At 46.5% G+C, this 23255-nt stretch overlaps 1 pseudogene; it reads left to right on the top strand.

The window, feature by feature from the left end:
* The first annotated feature begins 673 nt into the window (after positions 1-673).
* On the top strand, positions 674-22120 carry LOC148377943 (janus kinase and microtubule-interacting protein 3-like; annotated as a pseudogene).
* The last annotated feature ends 1135 nt before the right edge of the window (positions 22121-23255 follow it).

Raw genomic sequence — 23255 nt, 5'->3', positions numbered from 1 at the left:
TTTAAACTATGAGTGTCAATTGGGCTCTCGAAATGGCAGGGAAAAGATGCACAGCAAAACAAAAATACGTAGATGAACACAGGACGTTTTAATCAGAGTGGGAAAGTTTCTATTTTTTGTTGAACGTGATGGCAAACCATTCTGCCTGATATGTCAGACCTCAGCGCATTTCAAAGATTCAAATCTTCAGCGCCATGCACTTCAGCTCACTCCATGCTAACATTGATCAGGCGTCGAACCCGCATCATCATGCTTAAGAGGTGGCCATGCTAACCAGTGCGCCATTATGTCAACGCATAATAACTAAGTCTACTGGTCAAAACAGCGGTTACTATATGACGTCGCTACGTCGTGGTCACGTGACGCAGACAAGACGTCAATGGACGTGGGCAGAGTTAACTTGTTTAAAAGGGAGTAGGCAGAAGAAATATTTAATTTATTTAAATCTATTTTGAGTGCACACCATTATGCCAATGCATAACAACTGTAAATCTACTAAACAAAACAGCGGTTGCTATATGACATCTGCCACGTCGTGGTCACGTGACATACGTGACGTCGATGGGCGTAACTTTCGCCGGAATTCAAATCCGCGGGGAGAGTTAACTTGTTTAAAAGAGAGTGGGCAGAAGAATTATTTAATTTATTTAAATCTATTTGGTGTGTGCGCCATTATGTCAATGCATAACAACTGTAAGTCTACTAAACAAAACAGCGGTTGCTATTTGACGTCTGCCACGTCGTGGTCACGTGACGCGGACGTGACGTCGACGCCTACTTTACATCCCACCGATCACAGGACTCCTCGGCTGCATAACCCTTCCCAACCAATCGGATTTGCTATACGCGAAAACGACGCCAATGGAAAGAGCTTCCGCCCAAATTTAAATCCGTGGGCGTGGCTCGCGGCAGGAAGTAGGAAAATGGCGGCGATGTTGACAAAGACACAGCGGATGGTAACATACGACTAACAAGAGAAATATTTTTATTTTCTGCTTGCAACTGGACCGTCCAGAGCGTACACGGTAAGTACAACTCATCGTTTTTAAAAAGAAGTACTTTTGTTGCCCTGAAAAGCGAGTGAGCGTGGCGTTTGTGGGGGACGTCGAATTTCGACGATTCTTTCTGGTCAACGGTTGTAAATGATTGTGTTGATTAAAAAAGAAAACTTGATGTAACTCTACTTTTAACTGCCGTTTCAGATAGATTTGGAATTGCATCACATCCAATTTTGCCTAGAGCGTACACGGTAAGTAACACTCGTTGTGTTTAAGGAGATTTACGTTTGTAATAGCAGAAGTGTAGCCGCGTTGCGTTGTACGTGTGAATGTTGGTCCGGGCGAAATGTTAATGTTTAATTTCATTCCTTTAGGTTCCACGGTGTTTGTTGGCTGCAAGTTTTCCACTGCAAGAAGAGGCTCATATCATTGACCAGGAGCGAGCTACAATGGTGAGTAGCCATAACATTTATGTTAAACACTTCCTATTTCATGTCTAACAGTACTTGATTTAACAAATAACCATAAATAAATACAGTGTGGGCACTGAAGTTAACATATGTGATTATACTGCCTAATCTGTCACCGAGTAGATTGTTGCAAAGTAATATAAGATCCAAAGTTGTAATTCAGAATAGTTTTCAAAAGAAGGCCATTAGAATTATATACAAGTCTGATTACCCCGAACAAGCTATTAATTAAATCACAAATTCTTCAATTCAAAGATTTGGTAGATTATCAGACAAATAATGTCTAACAGTAATTGATTTAACACATCACGATAAGTAGATTGAGTGTGGGCACTCTCAAGTTAACCTATGTGATTATACTGCCTAATCTGTTACAGAGTATGTTGTTGCCAAGTAATGTAGAATAGATCCAAAGTAGTAATCCAGAATAGTTTTGAAGAGGCCATTAGAATGATAAACAAATCTGATTACCTTGAACATAATAACAAGCTAAGTGTTTAATATGTCCTATGAAGTCAAAATTGGGCACCATCATGTGGTGAAATTTGGAATTGCATCACATCCAATTTTGCCTGGGAACAAACAGATTACATAAATCTTAGTTTTGAATAAGCCACTCCTTCTCAAACAAGTAAACTCTGCCCATTTTGCGCAGTAGATGTTCTGTTAATATCTAGTATTTATACAAAGTCATAATTTAAATTGCTTTCAACCTTCATTCATCGGTTCAACCAACATTACTCGCTCTTCTTACCAACTTGTATTGATTTAACTAAGCGTTTAATACTTCCTATCAGGTCTCAAATCGAGATTTGGCAAAATACAATTTCAGCAAATCCAATTTTGCCAGGGAACAAAAATAGATTAAATAAACTAAATAAGTCCTCTTCCCATTAAATAAATCAGAAAAGTCTGTCTTGTAACCAGTCCTCTTCAAACAAGTAAAGTCTGCCCATTTTGTGCCGTAGATTTTGTGTCTATGCCTAGTATTTAAACAAAATCATAATTTAAACGACTTCTTTCCTTCATTCACTTTGGAAATTCGGAATTGCAGCAAATCGAATTTTGGCAGGGAACAAAAATAGATCAATTAAACTAAATAAGTCTTCTTCCCATTAAATAAATTAAAAAAGTCTGTCTTGTAACCAGTCCTTTTCAAACAAGTAAAGTCTGCCCATTTTGTGCCGTCGATTTTGTGTTAATGCCTAGTATTTATACAAAATCATAATTTAAAGGACTTCATTCCTTCATTCACTTTGGAAATTTGGAATTGCAGCACATCAAATTTTGCCTGGGAAGAAAAGTAGATTAAATAAATTTAATAAGTCTTACTACTTCCCATTAAATAAATTAAATACGTCTTACTTGTTCCCACTCCTTTTCAAAACAGTAGTTTAAAACGAGGGCCCTTCACTCAATCTTTAACCTCAACCCCGCACGTTGTGTTGTATCTGTGAATGTTGGTTGTGGCCAAATGATAGTTTTCTTTCATTCGTTTAGGTTCCAAGAAAACTTGATGTAACTCTACTTTTAACTGCCGTTTCAGATAAGCGGGTATTACGTCGCAGTCAAATGCCGCGGATATGACGTAATTGCCCGAACCTCCGCCAAAATTCAAATCTGTTGGCGCGATGGCCGTGAGCCACTGAGCAGCGACGATTATCAACAGAAATATCTTTATTTTCTGCTTGCAACTGGACCGTCTAGAGCGTACACGGTAAGTAACACTCATTGTGTTTAAGGAGATTTACGTTTGTAATAGCAGAAGTGTAGCCGCGTTGCGTTGTACGTGTGAAAATTGGTCGAGGCGAAATGTTAATGTTTAATTTCATTCCTTTAGGTTCCACGGTGTTTGTTGGCTGCAAGTTTTCCACTGCAAGAAGAGGCTCGTATCATTGACCAGGAGCGAGCTACAATGGTGAGTAGCCATAACATTTATGTTAAACACTTCCTATTTCATGTCTAACAGTACTTGATTTAACAAATAACCATAAATAAATACAGTGTGGGCACTGAAGTTAACATATGTGATTATACTGCCTAATCTGTCACGGAGTAGATTGTTGCAAAGTAATATAAGATCCAAAGTTGTAATTCAGAATAGTTTTCAAAAGAAGGCCATTAGAATTATATACAAGTCTGATTACCCTGAACAAGCTATTAATTAAATCACAAATTCTTCAATTCAAAGATTTGGTAGATTATCAGACAAATAATGTCTAACAGTAATTGATTTAACACATCACGATAAGTAGATTGAGTGTGGGCACTCTCAAGTTAACATATGTGATTATACTGCCTAATCTGTTACAGAGTATGTTGTTGCCAAGTAATGTAGAATAGATCCAAAGTAGTAATCCAGAATAGTTTTGAAGAGGCCATTAGAATGATAAACAAATCTGATTACCTTGAACATAATAACAAGCTAAGTGTTTAATATGTCCTATGAAGTCAAAATTGGGCACCATCATGTGGTGAAATTTGGAATTGCATCACATCCAATTTTGCCTGGGAACAAACAGATTACATAAATCTTAGTTTTGAATAAGCCACTCCTTCTCAAACAAGTAAACTCTGCCCATTTTGCGCAGTAGATGTTCTGTTAATATCTAGTATTTATACAAAGTCATAATTTAAATTGCTTTCAACCTTCATTCATCGGTTCAACCAACATTACTCGCTCTTATTACCAACTTGTATTGATTTAACTAAGCGTTTAATACTTCCTATCAGGTCTCAAATCGAGATTTGGCAAAATACAATTTCAGCAAATCCAATTTTGCCAGGGAACAAAAATAGATTAAATAAACTAAATAAGTCCTCTTCCCATTAAATAAATCAGAAAAGTCTGTCTTGTAACCAGTCCTCTTCAAACAAGTAAAGTCTGCCCATTTTGTGCCGTAGATTTTGTGTCTATGCCTAGTATTTAAACAAAATCATAATTTAAACGACTTCTTTCCTTCATTCACTTTGGAAATTTGGAATTGCAGCAAATCGAATTTTGGCAGGGAACAAAAATAGATCAATTAAACTAAATAAGTCTTCTTCCCATTAAATAAATTAAAAAAGTCTGTCTTGTAACCAGTCCTTTTCAAACAAGTAAAGTCTGCCCATTTTGTGCCGTCGATTTTGTGTTAATGCCTAGTATTTATACAAAATCATAATTTAAAGGACTTCATTCCTTCATTCACTTTGGAAATTTGGAATTGCAGCACATCAAATTTTGCCTGGGAAGAAAAGTAGATTAAATAAATTTAATAAGTCTTACTACTTCCCATTAAATAAATTAAATACGTCTTACTTGTTCCCACTCCTTTTCAAAACAGTAGTTTAAAACGAGGGCCCTTCACTCAATCTTTAACCCCAACCCCGCACGTTGTGTTGTATCTGTGAATGTTGGTTGTGGCCAAATGATAGTTTTCTTTCATTCGTTTAGGTTCCAAGAAAACTTGATGTAACTCTACTTTTAACTGCCGTTTCAGATAAGCGGGTATTACGTCGCAGTCATGTGCCGTGGATATGACGTAATTGCCCGAACCTCCGCCAAAATTCAAATCTGTTGGCGCGATGGCCGTGAGCCACTGAGCAGCGACGATTATCAACAGAAATATCTTTATTTTCTGCTTGCAACTGGACCGTCTAGAGCGTACACGGTAAGTAACACTCATTGTGTTTAAGGAGATTTACGTTTGTAATAGCAGAAGTGTAGCCGCGTTGCGTTGTACGTGTGAAAATTGGTCGAGGCGAAATGTTAATGTTTAATTTCATTCCTTTAGGTTCCACGGTGTTTGTTGGCTGCAAGTTTTCCACTGCAAGAAGAGGCTCGTATCATTGACCAGGAGCGAGCTACAATGGTGAGTAGCCATAACATTTATGTTAAACACTTCCTATTTCATGTCTAACAGTACTTGATTTAACAAATAACCATAAATAAATACAGTGTGGGCACTGAAGTTAACATATGTGATTATACTGCCTAATCTGTCACGGAGTAGATTGTTGCAAAGTAATATAAGATCCAAAGTTGTAATTCAGAATAGTTTTCAAAAGAAGGCCATTAGAATTATATACAAGTCTGATTACCCTTAACATAACAACAAGCTATTAATTAAATCACAAATTCTTCAATTCAAAGATTTGGTAGATTATCAGACAAATAATGTCTAACAGTAATTGATTTAACACATCACGATAAGTAGATTGAGTGTGGGCACTCTCAAGTTAACAGATATGATTATACTGCCTAATCTGTTACAGAGTATGTTGTTGCCAAGTAATGTAGAATAGATCCAAAGTAGTAATCCAGAATAGTTTTGAAGAGGCCATTAGAATAATAAACAAATCTGATTACCTTGAACATAATAACAAGCTAAGTGTTTAATATGTCCTATGAAGTCAAAATTGGGCACCATCATGTGGTGAAATTTGGAATTGCATCACATCCAATTTTGCCTGGGAACAAACAGATTAAATAAATCTTAGTTTTGAATAAGCCACTCCTTCTCAAACAAGTAAACTCTGCCCATTTCGCGCAGTAGATGTTCTGTTAATATCTAGTATTTATACAAAGTCATAATTTAAATTGCTTTCAACCTTCATTCATCGGTTCAACCAACATTACTCGCTCTTATTACCAACTTGTATTGATTTAACTAAGCGTTTAATACTTCCTATCAGGTCTCAAGGCAAGATTTGGCAAAATACAATTTCAGCAAATCCAATTTTGCCAGGGAACAAAAATAGATTAAATAAACTAAATAAGTCTTCTTCCCATTAAATAAATCAGAAAAGTCTGTCTTGTAACCAGTCCTCTTCAAACAAGTAAAGTCTGCCCATTTTGTGCCGTATATTTTGTGTCTATGCCTAGTATTTAAACAAAATCATAATTTAAACGACTTCTTTCCTTCATTCACTTTGGAAATTTGGAATTGCAGCAAATCGAATTTTGCCAGGGAACAAAAATAGATCAATTAAACTAAATAAGTCTTCTTCCCATTAAATAAATTAAAAAAGTCTGTCTTGTAACCAGTCCTTTTCAAACAAGTAAAGTCTGCCCATTTTGTGCCGTCGATTTTGTGTTAATGCCTAGTATTTATACAAAATCATAATTTAAAGGACTTCATTCCTTCATTCACTTTGGAAATTTGGAATTGCAGCACATCAAATTTTGCCTGGGAAGAAAAGTAGATTAAATAAATTTAATAAGTCTTACTACTTCCCATTAAATAAATTAAATACGTCTTACTTGTTCCCACTCCTTTACAAAAAAGTAGTTTAAAACGAGGTCCCTTCACTCAACCTTTAACCCTATTTATTCACCTTCTAGGCTAAGTGTTAAAGGCTAAGTGTTAAAGGCTAAGTGTTAAAGGCTAAGTGTTAGAGGCTAAGTGCCAGAGGCTAGGCGCCAGAGGCGAGTTTTTGTGGGCTGAAGTTTTAGTGGGGTTAGTGTGAATACAATCCAAAAGAATACAACAGAATACAATACAATAGAATATAATACATAGATTAAATTCAATAGCTCTTACTACTTCCCATTAAATAAATTAAATACGTCTTACTTGTTCCCAATCCTTTTCAAAAAAGTAGTTTAAAACGAGGGCCCTTCACTCAACCTTTAACCTCAACCCCGCACGTCACATTGTGTTGTATCTGTGAATGTTGGTTGTGGCCAAATGATAGTTTTCTTTCATTCGTTTAGGTTCCACGGTGTTTGTTGGCTATGTTTTCCACTGTCAGAAGGATGAAAATACAAAGTACAACGCTTGGACGTGGGCGAAGACGTCACCGGTGAGTCCTTCCTTCCTATTTATTTACCTTCTAGATGCTAGAGGCTAAGTGTTAGAGGCTAAGTGTTAGAGGCTAAGTGTTAAACACAATACGAACAACACAACGATACTGCACTGAACAACACGATACCGCACTGAGAAACACGATACCGCACTGAACAACACGATACCGCACTGAACAACACCATGCCGCACTGAACACCATGCCACACTGAACAACACCATCCCGCACTGAACAACACCATGCCGCACTAAACAACACCATGCCGCACTGAACAACACCATGCCTCACTGAACGACACCATGCCGCACTGAAAGACACCATGCCGCACTGAACGACACCATGCCGCACTGAAAGACACCATCCCGCACTGAACACCATGCCGCACTGAACAACACCATCCTGCACTGAACAACACCATCCCGCACTGAACAACACCATGCCGCACTGAACAACATTATGCCGCACTGAACATTATGCCGCACTGAACAACACCATGCCGCACTGAACAACACCATGCCGCACTGAACAACATTATGCCGCACTGAACAACACCATGCCGCACTGAACAACACCATGCCGCACTGAACAACACCATGCCGCACTGAACAACATTATGCCGCACTGAACAACACCATGCCGCACTGAACAACACCATCCTGCACTGAACAACACCATTCCGCATTGAACACCATGCCGCACTGAACAACACCATCCCGCACTGAACAACACCATCCCGCACTGAACAACACCATGCCGCACTGAACAACATTATGCCGCACTGAACAACATTATGCCGCACTGAACAACACCATGCCGCACTGAACAACACCATGCCGCACTGAACAACACCATGCCGCACTGAACAACATTATAACGCACTGAACAACACCATCCCGCACTGAACAACACCATGCCGCACTAAACAACATTATGCCGCACTGAACAACATTATGCCGAAATGAACAACACCATGCCGCACTGAACAACACCATGCCGCACTGAACAACACCATCCTGCACTGAACAACACCATCCCGCACTGAACAACACCATGCCGCACTGAACAACACCATGCCGCACTGAACAACACCATGCCGCAATGAACAACACCATCCCGCACTGAACAACATTATGCCGCACTGAACAACATTATGCCGCACTGAACAACACCATGCCGCACTGAACAACACCATGCCGCACTGAACAACACCATCCTGCACTGAACAACACCATCCCGCACTGAACAACACCATGCCGCACTGAACAAAATTATGGCGCACTGAACAACATTATGCCGCACTGAACAACACCATGCCGCACTGAACAACACCATGCCGCACTGAACAACACCATGCCGCAATGAACAACACCATCCCGCACTGAACAACACCATGCCGCACTGAGCAACACCATGCCGCACTGAACAACACCATCCTGCACTGAACAACACCATGCCGCACTGAACAACACCATTCCGCACTGAACAACACCATGCCGCACTGAACAACATTACGCTGCACTGAACAACACCATGCCGCACTGAACAACACCATGCCGCACTGAACAACACCATGCCGCATTGAACAACACCATGCCGCATTGAACAACACCATGCCGCACTGAACAACACCATCCTGCACTGAACAACACCATGCCGCATTGAACAACACCATGCCGCACTGAACAACACCATCCTGCACTGAACAACACCATCCCGCACTGAACAACACCATCCCGCATTGAACAACACCATCCTGCACTGAACAACACCATCCTGCACTGAACAACACCATGCCGCACTGAACAACACCATGCCGCACTGAACAACACCATGCCGCACTGAACAACATTATGCCGCACTGAACAACATTATGTCGCACTGAACAACACCATGCCGCACTGAACAACACCATGCCGCACTGAACAACATTATGCCGCACTGAACAACACCATGCCGCACTGAACAACACCATCCCGCACTGAACAACACCATGCCGCATTGAACAACACCATGCCGCACTGAACAACACCATGCTGCACTGAACAACATTATGCTGCACTGAACAACACGATCCTGCATTGAACAACACCATGCCGCACTGAACAACACCATCCTGCACTGAACAACACCATCCTGCACTGAACAACACCACCCCGCACTAAACAACACGATCCCGCATTGAACACCATCCCGCACTGAACAACACCATGCCGCACTGAAAAACACCATGCCGCACTGAACAACACCATGCCGCACTGAACAACACCATGCCGCACTGAACAACACCATGCCGCACTGAACAACACCATGCCGCACTGAACAACATTATGCCGCACTGAACAACACCATGCCGCACTGAACAACACCATCCCGCACTGAACAACACCATGCCGCATTGAACAACACCATGCCGCACTGAACAACACCATCCTGCACTGAACAACACCATCCCGCACTAAACAACACCATGCCGCACTGAACAACATTATGGCGCACTGGACAACATTATGCCGCACTGAACAACACCATGCCGCACTGAACAACACCATGCCGCACTGAACACCATGCCGCACTGAACAACACCATGCCGCACTGAACAACATTATGCCGCACTGAACAACACCATGCCGCACTGAACAACACCATTCCGCACTGAACAACACCATGCCGCACTGAACGACACCATCCTGCACTGAACAACACCATCCCGCACTGAACAACACCATGCCGCATTAAACAACACCATGCCGCACTGAACAACACCATCCTGCACTGAACAACACCATGCCGCACTGAACAACACCATGCCGCACTGAACAACACCATGCCGCACTGAACAACATTATGCCGCACTGAACAACATTATGCCGCACTAAACAACATTATGTCGCACTGAACAACACCATGCCGCACTGAACAACACCATGCTGCACTGAACAACATTATGCTGCACTGAACAACATGATCCCGCATTGAACAACACCATCCCGCAGTGAACAACACCATGCCGCATTGAACAACACCATGCCGCACTGAACAACACCATGCTGCACTGAACAACATTATGCTGCACTGAACAACACGATCCTGCATTGAACAACACCATGCCGCACTGAACAACACCATCCTGCACTGAACAACACCATGCCGCACTGAACAACACCATGCCGCACTGAACAACATTATGCCGCACTGAAAAACACCATGCCGCACTGAACAACACCATCCCGCACTGAACAACACCATGCCGCATTGAACAACACCATGCCGCACTGAACAACACCATGCTGCACTGAACAACATTATGCTGCACTGAACAACACGATCCTGCATTGAACAACACCATGCCGCACTGAACAACACCATCCTGCACTGAACAACACCATCCTGCACTGAACAACACCACCCCGCACTGAACAACACGATCCCGCATTGAACAACACCATCCCGCACTGAACAACACCATGCCGCACTGAACAACACCATTCCGCACTGAACAACACCATGCCGCACTGAACAACACCATGCCGCACTGAACAACACCATGCCGCACTGAACAACACCATGCCGCACTGAACAACATTATGCCGCACTGAACAACACCATGCCGCACTGAACAACACCATCCCGCATTGAACAACACCATGCCGCATTGAACAACACCATGCCGCACTGAACAACACCATCCTGCACTGAACAACACCATCCCGCACTAAACAACACCATGCCGCACTGAACAACATTATGGCGCACTGGACAACATTATGCCGCACTGAACAACACCATGCCGCACTGAACAACACCATGCCGCACTGAACAACACCATGCCGCACTGAACAACACCATGCCGCACTGAACAACATTATGCCGCACTGAACAACACCATGCCGCACTGAACAACACCATGCCGCACTGAACAACACGATCCCGCATTGAACAACACCATCCTGCACTGAACAACACCATGCCGCACTGAACAACACCATGCCGCATCGAACAACACCATTCCGCACTGAACAACACCATGCCGCACTGAACAACACCATCCTGCACTGAACAACACCATCCCGCACTGAACAACACCATGCCGCATTGAACAACACCATGCCGCACTGAACAACACCATCCTGCACTGAACAACACCATGCCGCACTGAACAACACCATGCCGCACTGAACAACACCATGCCGCACTGAACAACATTATGCCGCACTGAACAACATTATGCCGCACTAAACAACATTATGTCGCACTGAACAACACCATGCCGCACTGAACAACACCATGCTGCACTGAACAACATTATGCCGCACTGAACAACACGATCCCGCATTGAACAACACCATCCCGCAGTGAACAACACCATGCCGCATTGAACAACACCATGCCGCACTGAACAACACCATGCTGCACTGAACAACATTATGCTGCACTGAACAACACGATCCTGCATTGAACAACACCATGCCGCACTGAACAACACCATCCTGCACTGAATAACACCTTTCCACACTGAACAACACCATGCCGCACTGAACAACATTATGCCGCACTGAACAACACCATGCCGCACTGAACAACACCATGCCGCACTGAACAACACCATGCCGCACTGAACAACACCATGCCGCAATGAACAACACCATCCCGCACTGAACAACACCATGCCGCATTGAACAACACCATGCCGCACTGAACAACACCATCCCGCACTGAACAACACCACCCCGCACTGAACAACACGATCCCGCATTGAACAACACCATCCCGGACTGAACAACACCATGCCGCACTGAACAACACCATTCCGCACTGAACAACACCATGCCGCACTGAACAACACCATGCCGCACTGAACAACACCATGCCGCACTGAACAACACCATGCCGCACTGAACAACATTATGCCGCACTGAACAACACCATGCCGCACTGAACAACACCATCCCGCACTGAACAACACCATGCCGCATTGAACAACACCATGCCGCACTGAACAACACCATCCTGCACTGAACAACACCATCCCGCACTGAACAACACCATGCCGCACTGAACAACATTATGGCGCACTGAACAACATTATGCCGCACTGAACAACACCATGCCGCACTGAACAACACCATGCCGCACTGAACAACACCATGCCGCACTGAACAACATTATGCCGCACTGAACAACATTATGCCGCACTGAACAACACCATGCCGCACTGAACAACACCATGCCGCACTGAACAACACCATGCCGCACTGAACAACACGACGCCGCACAGAACAACACGACGCCGCACAGAATAACACAATACCGCACAGAACAACACAATACCGCACAAACAGTTTTAGATAATATTACGTCGCAGTCATGTGACGCGGACATGACGTCAATAGGCGGAACTCACGGCAAAATTATAATCCGTGGGCGTGGCTTGCAACAGGAAGTAGGAAAGCGGCAGTTCTGGCAAACAAGACACAGCTGTTAGTAACACGATGACTAACAAGGCAAATATTTTTGTTTTCAGCTTGCAACTTGACCGTCTAGAGCGTACAAGGTAATTACAACTGTTTTTTTTTAGCCCTGAAAAGCGAGGGAGTGTGGCGTTTGGGAGGAATGTCGAACTCGGCGTCTGCTTCCAGCCACAGACGCCAAATTTCGACGATTATTTCGACTGGTCAACGGTTGTAAATTATTGCGTTGACTAAAAACTTTATTTAACTCTACTCTTAACTTTGCCGTTTCAGATATGCGGGTATTACACCGCGGAAATGACGTCAATAGGCTGAACTCTCGCCAAAATTCAAATCTGTGGGCGCAATGGCCTTGAGCGAGACACCGGATACAAACACGACGATTATCAACAGAAATATCTTTATTTTCCGCTTGCAAGTGGACCGTCTAGAGCGTACACGGTAAGTACAACTCATTGTGTTTAAAAAGATTTACGTTTGTGTAGTTTGCGTTGCGTTGTATCTGTGAATGTTGGTTGAGGCTAAATGTTAATGTTTAATTTCATTCCTTTAGGTTCCACGGTGTTTGTTGGCTGTATGTTTTCCACTGCAAGAAGAGGCTCGTATCATTGACCAGCAGGAGCTACAATGGTGAGTACCCCTTTCGTCTTCCATTTATGTTAAACACTTCCTATTTCATGTCTAACAGTACTCGATTTAACAAATAACCATAAATAAATACAGTGTGGGCAGTCACGTTAACATATGTGATTATCCTGCCTAATATGTTTATCACAAATATGTCACTAATCACTAATATGTTTATTTGTTTATCACAACACCTTTGGACCTTCAGCAATCGATTATTTACCTTCATCTACATAGAGACAGAACGATGGTGTCTTAAACATCTCATTCATTTCACCAAATAACTTCACGCAGGTGGATAACGGCCGTCTCGGTCACGCTATGTTGCGTGATGCAGTTTTGAAGAACCAAATGCATTTATTCAATGAATAAGTCAAGCTAGTTCTATGTTTATGATGTTGTAAGTTACGGTACCGATTGAAGTTGAGTTCGAAGCCAGTGGAAAACAGCGCTGCGTTTGTGCTCTCCAGGTACAAATGTTGTGATCTCTGACTGACGACCGGGCGAGACTCGAGTAAGAGATGTCCAAACGAGCTCCGGCAGGGCGGGCCAAGGCGGAGCGAACGGACGCCCTTCAGGCCGCCAATGACGAGCTGAGAACCAAACTGATGGACGTCCAGTTAGAACTTCAGCAGGAGAAGAACAAGGTGAAAACCTCAACAGACAGACACTGCCTGCCTCCCTGCCTGCCTCCCTGCCTGCCTCCCTGCCTGCCTCCCTCCCTCCCAGTTTTCCCGATGTAGATTAGACATGCGTGTGCCATGACTGTGTCAGCCTACATCAACAAATGCACCGAGGACGTCAGCACCACTAAGAATATCATCACCCGGGGCAACCAACGACCCTGGATGACTGAGGAGGTACGTCAAACGCTACGAGCGCGGAACTCTGCCTTCAAGTCTGGCGACAAGGAGACACTGAGGACAGCGAGAGCCAACTTGAACCGTGCCATCAGGATAGCGAAGCGAGACCGCAGTCGAAAATTTCAGGATCGTTTCCACGACGTCAAAAACATCAGGAGTATGTGGCAAGGCATACGGGCGATTACAGACTACAACTCACCCTCCCCCCCCCCGGTGGGTGTAGTTGATGCTGACTTTCTAAATGGTCTAAATAACTTCTTTGGGAGGTTCGAGGCACTAAACGGCACTCCAGCAGTTAAAACTGTCCCCATCAGGAAGAGGAGGTACTCTGCCTTGACTCCGCCGATGTGTTGAAGACCCTGAGGAGAGTCAACCCCTGTAAGGCCCCTGGCCCCGACAACATTCCTGGGCGTGTGTTCAGGGAATGTGCAAGTCATCTGGCTGGGGTCATCACAGACATTTTTAACACCTCGCTGGGCCAAGCCACAGTGCCGGCGTGCTTTAAGACTGCCTCCATCATTCCGGTGCCGAAGAAACCTCAAATCACCTCATTTAATGATTACCGGCCTGTTGCACTGACTCCGGTTATGATGAAGTGCTTCGAAAGGCTGCTTAAAGGTCACATCGTTTCCAGACTCCCCCTATTATTTGACCCGTTCCAGTTTGCCGACCGGCAAAACCGCTCCACTCAGGACGCCATCTCCTCCGTTCTTCACCTGAGCCTGGCTCACCTGGAGGAGAAGAACACCCATGTGCGGAGGCTGTTCCTGGACTTCAGCTCAGCGTTTAACACCATCATCCCACAGCATCTGGTAGGAAAATTGGAACACCTGGGCTTCAACACCCCCCTTCGCAACTGGCTGCTAGACTTCCTCACCAACAGACCTCAGTCAGTCCGGGTCGGACAGAACACCTCTGATGTCATCACCCTCAGCACAGGCTCCCTTCAGGGCTGCGTCCTGAGCCCCCTGCTGTGCACCCTGATGACACACGACTGCGTCCTCAGGTTCACCACCAATCACATCGTGAAGTCAGCAGACGACACAACGGTGGTGGGGCTCATCAGAGACAACAACGACCTGGACTACAGAGAGGAGGTGGAGCAGCTGGTGGGCTGGTGCAGAGAAAACAGCCTGATCCTGAATGAGGAGAAGATGAAGGAGATCATCGTCGACTTCAGGAAAAAACAGCCTCACCACGCTCCACTGATCATCAACAGCTCAGCTGTGGAGGTGGTCAGCACCACCAAATTCCTGGGGGTCCACATCACAGAAGACCTCACCTGGACTATGAACACTACGGCACTGGTCAAGAGGGCACAGAAGCGCTTGTACTTCCTGCGGAGGATGAGGAGAGCCCACCTGCCCCCACCCATCATGAGGACGTTCTACAGGAGCACCATAGAGAGCATTCTGACAAGCTGTCTCTCTGTGTGGTGTGGAGGCTGCACCGCCTCCGATTGGAAGAACGTGAGGAGAGTGGTGAGGACAGCAGAGAGGATCATAGGGGCTCCTCTTCCCTCCATTCAGGACATTTCATCTCAGCGCTGCATGTCCCGTGCCCGTAACATCATCAATGACCCATCACACCCCCACCATGGACTGTTCTCCCTGCTGCCCTCTGGGAAGAGGTTTGCAGCATCCGCTGCAGGTCCACCAGGTTCTGCAACAGCTTTTTCCCTGCTGTCATCAGACTGTTGAACACTAGAACTGTTGAGCTCTAAACTGAACTCTGCATCACACATTCACAGAACTGTACTTTATGACACTACGGACCTCTATCTTGCACTATCTCGCACTACCAACTTTACTGAACTTGTATAAACCCTTTAAATAGAAGTTTAATACATGGTTTAGCATTCCTCTGCACACTCTTGAATACTGTTTTGCCTACTTGCACTATTGCATAATTATCACTGCTGCACTTTATACTTATTTTTAATATATATATATATATATATATATATATATATATATATATATATAGTATATATGTATATATATATATTTTCATAGGATATGTTACTTCTATTCAACTGCAATATCACTACTTTGTTGTAAGACGTATGCAACGGAATTTCGTTTTGTATGCACCATGTGCAGACAAGATGACAATAAAGTTTGTCTAAGTCTAAGTCATGTCAGGTCAGCTGTCTGGAGAGAGAGAGAAGTCAGGACCTGCGGGCGGAGCACCACCGTGCCACCGCCGCCATGACGGAACTCAAAAGCAAACTCCATGAGGAGAAGCAGAAAGAGTTAGCCATTACCAGGGAGACATTACTGCGGCAGCATGAAATGGAGCTGATGAGAGTGATCAAAATCAAAGATGGAGAGATCCAGCGACTGAATGCCTTGGTCCTCAGCCTGAGGGACGGCTCCATGGACAAGGTGATCCGCTCTATCCGTGTCTGACTATCCGCACGCCACGTCGGGCTTCGATGCGGCCGCTACCGTATTGTGTAGCTTGTCCCCAGTAAGCGTCGCGGCGCTCCGTTGCGGTCTCAACGGCCCGGTGTGGCGCAATGTCTGCTCAGGTGAGGAGGGGGGGCGCTTTGCTGGCGGAGGTGGAGGAGACGCGGCGGTGTCGGGAGACCGAGCGGTGTCGCCTCCACCAGGAGCGCGGAAGAAGCCCTGGCAGCGGCCCAGCAGGCCTGGCAGTCCCGAGCGGCCGAGCTCCGATCGGCTCATCACCAGCATCGGGAGGAGCTGAGCCGAACCAAGAGAGACTGCGAGAGGGAGATCCGCCGACTGGTAGGACTGATCAGATGCGCGGTGCGTGGCTATGTTCCCAATTTCGTTGTATACCTGCAGTGCAATGACACCTAAGGCATTCTATTCTATTCTATTTCACAAGAAGAAAATGTCCGGTTGCTCGCTTCGCTTTTGTCACAGCAAAGGTGTTCTAGTCGATTCAAGAAAAAAATTGGCCGGTTGCTCTCTTTGTTTTTGTCACAATTCTGGCAAATGAGTTTGCCCGCCTGCCTGAGCGCTCCCCGTTTGTACATCCAGACGGATGAGATCAAGCTGAAAGACAGAGCGGTTAGTGTTTTGGATGAAGCCCTGGGGCCGGCCACGTCCACCGCCTTCAGCTGCAGACTCAGGCTGCCGAGCAGCAGATCGCTGCCCTGAGGGATTCCCAAAGGGCGGGCCTAAACTACCCTGGAAGTGGGGTCAACGCCGCTACTAGCAATCCTCTTCATTGCGTAAGCCACCTCATCACACACTTGCAGTACGCATGACTTAGTTCGTTGCTGGAGGAAGGTAGCACAAAAACAGTTTTGAACTTTGAACGAGTGCTTGTGTGTGTGTGTTGCGGGGCGTTTTCAGTCTCAGGAGGATCGGGACACGCGACGGTTTCATCTGAAAATCGCTGAGCTCAGCGCAGTCATCAGGAAACTGGAGGATCGAAACGCCCTGCTTTCTGAAGAGCGCAATGAACTGGTAATTTATTGACGGCACGCTTGAAGGTTTGCGCTACGTTTGATGCGCGCCATCCAGCGAGGCACCCATTGCGCTTGCTTATTAGTTGAGCGGCGCAGCGAGTCGGTTGCCTGGTAGATGTCTTTTATTGGGAGCCAAAGCCACGATTCCGTTCAAACCGATGCAAAAGGAATGGATACGTTCTGGCCCGCGTGTTGTGCGTCTTTCACATCCCGCACTTCATGCTTGCAGCTAAAGCGACTGAGAGAAACAGAAAGCCAGTTTCTGCCACTCCTGTACAAAAACAAACGCCTGAGCAGGAAGAATGAAGAACTCTCGCTGGTGCTGTGTCGCCTTGAAAACAAAGTGCGCTTTGTCACCCAGGAGAACGAGGAGATGGCAAGCTTGGTAAGTCGACGCGGACAACGGCGGCGTGCCAACAGAGTCCACTGCATTTGTGTTCCACAGAGAAGGCCTAGTTCGCTCAATGACCTGGACCGCGGTTGCGGCCAGCAGGACGGTGAAATGGAGTTCCTTCAAGTTGTGGAGCAGCGGCACATCATCGACGACTTGTCCAAGGTCTTCAGGCAGGCGACTCGGTGCACGTACGGCAGCGCCGCGCTCGCTCGCTGTCGCCAGGAAACCTTTTCCGTCCAAAGCTTGGCCGGCGGCCGCCATCCAAAAAATTGGCCCCTTAAATTCCGACCTTTCAAGCAGGAGCATTGTGCGCACGCGTTTGAACACGCTTTAGACTTGTTTTGCCGTTTTCAGCAGCTCAAAGCTCCCGTTTTGTCAGCGCCTTTGCCACTCGCTGTGCGCTGAAAACGACGGACTTGCCCGGCTGCTCAGCCCGTCAACCATGAGCCGCGAGCGCGACGTCATTGTCCGTAGGCAGCTAGTGGCAAAATGCACCCTGTTAGAGTTGCGCTCGCTCCAACTTATTTTGCAAGAACCACACGGGAGACAAGTAAGTTCTTTTGGACACCTGCAGGTGGAGAGTCCATCCGTTGTACGAATGAAGTCTGACTCTCGGCTCCTGCACGAGCATTTTAATTAAGAGAAACAGGGTGGGTGTAAGAGTGGATTGAATAGAGGAAGCCCTTGACCTCTAGTCAAAACATAGCAAGGGGTGTTTTACGACTTTGTGTAGGAAGGGATAAGCGATAGGGATAAATAAGGGATAAATAATATTATTTATTACAGGTCGCAGTCAAAGTCAAAGCAACACAATGATACGATAAAGATAATCTGGAAAACCCTGACACACCCTGTAGTTGTCACTTTTGGAAAAGACGAGCGTCCCTCCAATCATCGCCGGTGACGTGTTTTTCAGGCTCTGGAGACAGGAGCTCATGTCAGAAATGTCATTGTGAGTCGCGTTTGTTTCTGCGCCGGAGCCGTTCGTTCCCTTTGCATCCAAAGAATCTCAAAGGCGGATTATTTGTGTCGACAGGAGAGAGATTTGCTGCTACGATACCGACGTCGAGAATCTCTGAGGAGGAACAAAGCGTGAGGTCCTGCAAGGTGAGTCTGTTTGTTTGCGGCTGCTTGGTGTTGCGCAAGATGAAATGGCCTTTTTCTCGCTATCGTTCCTCTCGTCGATTCATCGTGAGGTGTCGCTTCAGTTTGTTCAGAGAGATGTTTGCTTCCGCGCCCGCAGGTCATCGAAACATTTTACGGCTACGACGAAGACGTGTTGGTGGACTCGGACGGATCGTCCTTGTCTTTTCACACCGACAGAACCCCCGACACGGAACCCGAAGAGGTAGCCCGCCATTTCTGCCAGCGTATTGACACCAAACATTCCTCTTCAGCCTGGAATCGGACTCGTCTTTGCGTCGCGGGTGCTTTGTCGCCGGTCTGACTGATTCTGGTACTAGTGCTGTGTTGCATTGGTGTGTGCATGAAGAGGCGGAGCTTCGCTACCGCCAGCTGACGCAAGAATATCAAGCGCTGCAACGAGCCTACGCTCTGCTAGCCCAGACCAGCGAAAGGGGACTACGACGCCGAGAAGGAGATCAAGGTGGCGCCCCTTCCCGCAACCCCCGGCCGGGTCGCAGCCTCCCCGTTCTCACCCAGCCTCGGGTGTTCTCTGGTCTGAAAGGAGGAGGAGGAGCCTCCCTCCTCCTCCTTTCAGACCAGAGAAAAGCTGATGGTAGAAATGGGTCACTATCAAAGCAGAGTAGCAGATCTGGAGTCAGCGCTGAAGCAACAAGGACAGGTAAGCTCATCAATGAGCACACCTTTTTCTCAGACAAAATAGCTACATTCTTCAGTCACTCATCCGTCTGGCATTACTGGACCAACCCCCCCCCCGAACGTGGCTGGGAAAATGCGGAGAAAAGCAAATGTCATTTTCCAGTCAACCAAAGAATTTGTGGATGAAAATGACACAACATTCCAAAGCTGTCCACGCGTTTGTCTCTTCTAGAATGTCAAGTGGGTGGAGGAGAAGCAGCTGCTGCGTCAGAGCAATCAGCAGTTGGCCGAAAAGGTGACGGAAAGAAAGGCGCTGGGCGGAGTCGCTTGGCGTCACACCTGTCGGGAAGCCCCGCAGATGAGGTCTGACTGTCTTTTCAGGTCAGGCGGATGGAGGCGGAAGAAGCGCGTCTGAAAGAGCACATCCAGGATATCCGAGACCAAAACGAACTGCTTGAGTTCCGCATCCTGGAGCTGGAGGTGGGAAGACTCGCACAAGCGTGTTGAGGCCAGAGATGTGACGGACGGACGGACGGACGGACGGACGGATGCATGCCTCTGCCTTTCAGGAGAGGGAGTGGCGCTCCCCCGTCTTGAAGTTTCTGCAAGTCCGTTTCCCAGACGGCCTCAGCCCTTTGCAGATCTACTGCGAGGCCGAGGGCGTGAGCGTACGTAAGGCGTCCCTCGCAACCCTAACCTTAACCCGAGGTCCCAGAACACCTTACATTGCTCCTTGCGCCTTTCCCCCGGACATCGTCATCAGTGATCTGATGAAGAAGCTGGACATCCTGGGCTATAACGCCGTAAGTGTATGTCGAACTCCTTATGTTCGCACTCCACGAGACTCGGCGGCTCAAATGTGACTTTTGGAAGGCTTTGCGCTGAAAGAAGCTTGTTGACGCTGTGCCTTTGGGCTCTTGCAGAATCTCACCAACGAGGAGCAGGTGGTCGTGATTCACGCCAGGACCCTTCTCACCCTAGCCGAGAAGGTAACGCGCACGTCCACGCACGCTCTCGCATTCTGCTTATGTGACAGCAGCCTTTCCTCAGTGGTTAGAATACATCAAAGTGACCAAGTCAGCACTTCAACAGAAGATGTTGGACATTGAAAGTGAGAAGGTAGACAGACACGCGACATCAGCCAAGGGGAACTCCGGCAATGTGCCCCAACAATTCTGACCTTGAGCTGTGCTAGGATATGTTCTGCAAGCAGAAGGGCTACCTGGATGAAGAGTTGGACTTCAGGAAGTGTTCCATGGACCAGGCTCATAAGGTAAGCCGCCCTCAAATCTCCCGCCGGACCACTGATGGACGAGGATTGCGGCCCAGAGGATCCTGGAGCTGGAGGCCATGTTGTACGAGGCGCTACCGCAGCGGGACTGCCCCGCCACGGACGGCGAAGAAGCCAGCCACGCTGGCGTGAATGACGTGCTGACGGCGGATCAGAGAGAAGAGCTTAGGAGCGCCGTGGACCAATGGAAGCGAGCCCTGATGTGCGAGTTGAGGGAGCGCGACGCTTGCATCCTCCAAGAGAGAATGGATCTGCTGCACAGCGCGCAACAGGTAAGGGCCCAAAGCCAGCCCGGCACTTACTTGCACGCTTACTGGCTTTTGAATGCCACTTTCCATTTGTCCGTCCTAGAGGAACAAAGAGCTGAAAGAATTCATCGAAGCTCAGAAGAGACAAATCAAACAATTGGAGGAGAAGTTTCTGTTTCTCTTTCTATTCTTCTCCTTGGCCTTCATTCTGTGGCCCTAACACCAGCTGGTGAGTGAGCTCCAGCGGCACCGCACTCGACACCTCCGATACACTGCCAGCCGGTCTCAGACGTTGGCAGACGCTCCGATGCCAACGTATACCCCCCGCCACGGTGACAGAGGCACCGCGTCACACCGGCGCTCATCCAATCAGAAGGCAGGAAAAGCAAATTCACATGCAGGGCACTTTTGAACCAGAAGAGAGCGCCACAAAAAACGGTTGTTGCCCCAAACGCGCACTAAAAAGGGTCAGAATAACAAGAGTCCCACTGGCCAGCCGGGGCCACCCGTCCAGCTGTTTCTTCAGGGGGGAAAAAAATTGGAGTCACCGGTGAGTACATTTTGCATTTAGCTCTGCTTTTCTGCTTCTGTCTTCAAGTGTGTGGCATCCTGCGATCAAAGAGTCAGCCAACCCCAAAGCGGTTGACCTCAACGTCCCACCACCATGCCTACCAGAGCAGGTGACGTGATGCTTTGGACATCCTTCCGTCTCAGATGCCCAAAAGTACTCTTTGCCACATCTGCGGCAATACGGTGTCTTTTCAAAGGTGCAAATAAATCCAGCGTGGGCGGAACACGCACGTCTTCGGTTTTTCCCGCTTTGTTTGTGTGACAGCTGTTGTGAAAATTTTATACAAATAAAGTTGTATAGTACAGGTTTGGCCAAGCCGCAACTCCCGAACCGCATGCGGCTCTTTTATGTTCATATCAACATTTGTGTGTGTGTGTGTGTGTGTGTGTGTGTGTGTGGGGGGGGGGTTGTGCGTGTTGGCTTCACTTGAGTTCAATTTGGTATTTTGGTCAAAAGCGCATGTGGTGAAATTCCACAAAGTAGGATGGGCAAACACATTTCTTTAAACTATGAGTGTCAATTGGGCTCTCGAAATGGCAGGGAAAAGATGCACAGCAAAACAAAAATACGTAGATGAACACAGGACGTTTTAATCAGAGTGGGAAAGTTTCTATTTTTTGTTGAACGTGATGGCAAACCATTCTGCCTGATATGTCAGACCTCAGCGCATTTCAAAGATTCAAATCTTCAGCGCCATGCACTTCAGCTCACTCCATGCTAACATTGATCAGGCGTCGAACCCGCATCATCATGCTTAAGAGGTGGCCATGCTAACCAGTGCGCCATTATGTCAACGCATAATAACTAAGTCTACTGGTCAAAACAGCGGTTACTATATGACGTCGCTACGTCGTGGTCACGTGACGCAGACAAGACGTCAATGGACGTGGGCAGAGTTAACTTGTTTAAAAGGGAGTAGGCAGAAGAAATATTTAATTTATTTAAATCTATTTTGAGTGCACACCATTATGCCAATGCATAACAACTGTAAATCTACTAAACAAAACAGCGGTTGCTATATGACATCTGCCACGTCGTGGTCACGTGACATACGTGACGTCGATGGGCGTAACTTTCGCCGGAATTCAAATCCGCGGGGAGAGTTAACTTGTTTAAAAGAGAGTGGGCAGAAGAATTATTTAATTTATTTAAATCTATTTGGTGTGTGCGCCATTATGTCAATGCATAACAACTGTAAGTCTACTAAACAAAACAGCGGTTGCTATTTGACGTCTGCCACGTCGTGGTCACGTGACGCGGACGTGACGTCGACGCCTACTTTACATCCCACCGATCACAGGACTCCTCGGC

The sequence above is a fragment of the Syngnathus floridae genome, unplaced genomic scaffold (assembly GCF_059516105.1).
Source record: "Syngnathus floridae isolate MCC-2025c unplaced genomic scaffold, RoL_Sflo_1.0 HiC_scaffold_74, whole genome shotgun sequence".
In the NCBI taxonomy this organism is placed as follows: Eukaryota; Metazoa; Chordata; class Actinopteri; order Syngnathiformes; family Syngnathidae; genus Syngnathus; species Syngnathus floridae.
The sequence above is the reverse complement of the archived record's forward strand: the minus strand, read 5'-3'. Positions and strand labels throughout refer to the sequence as shown.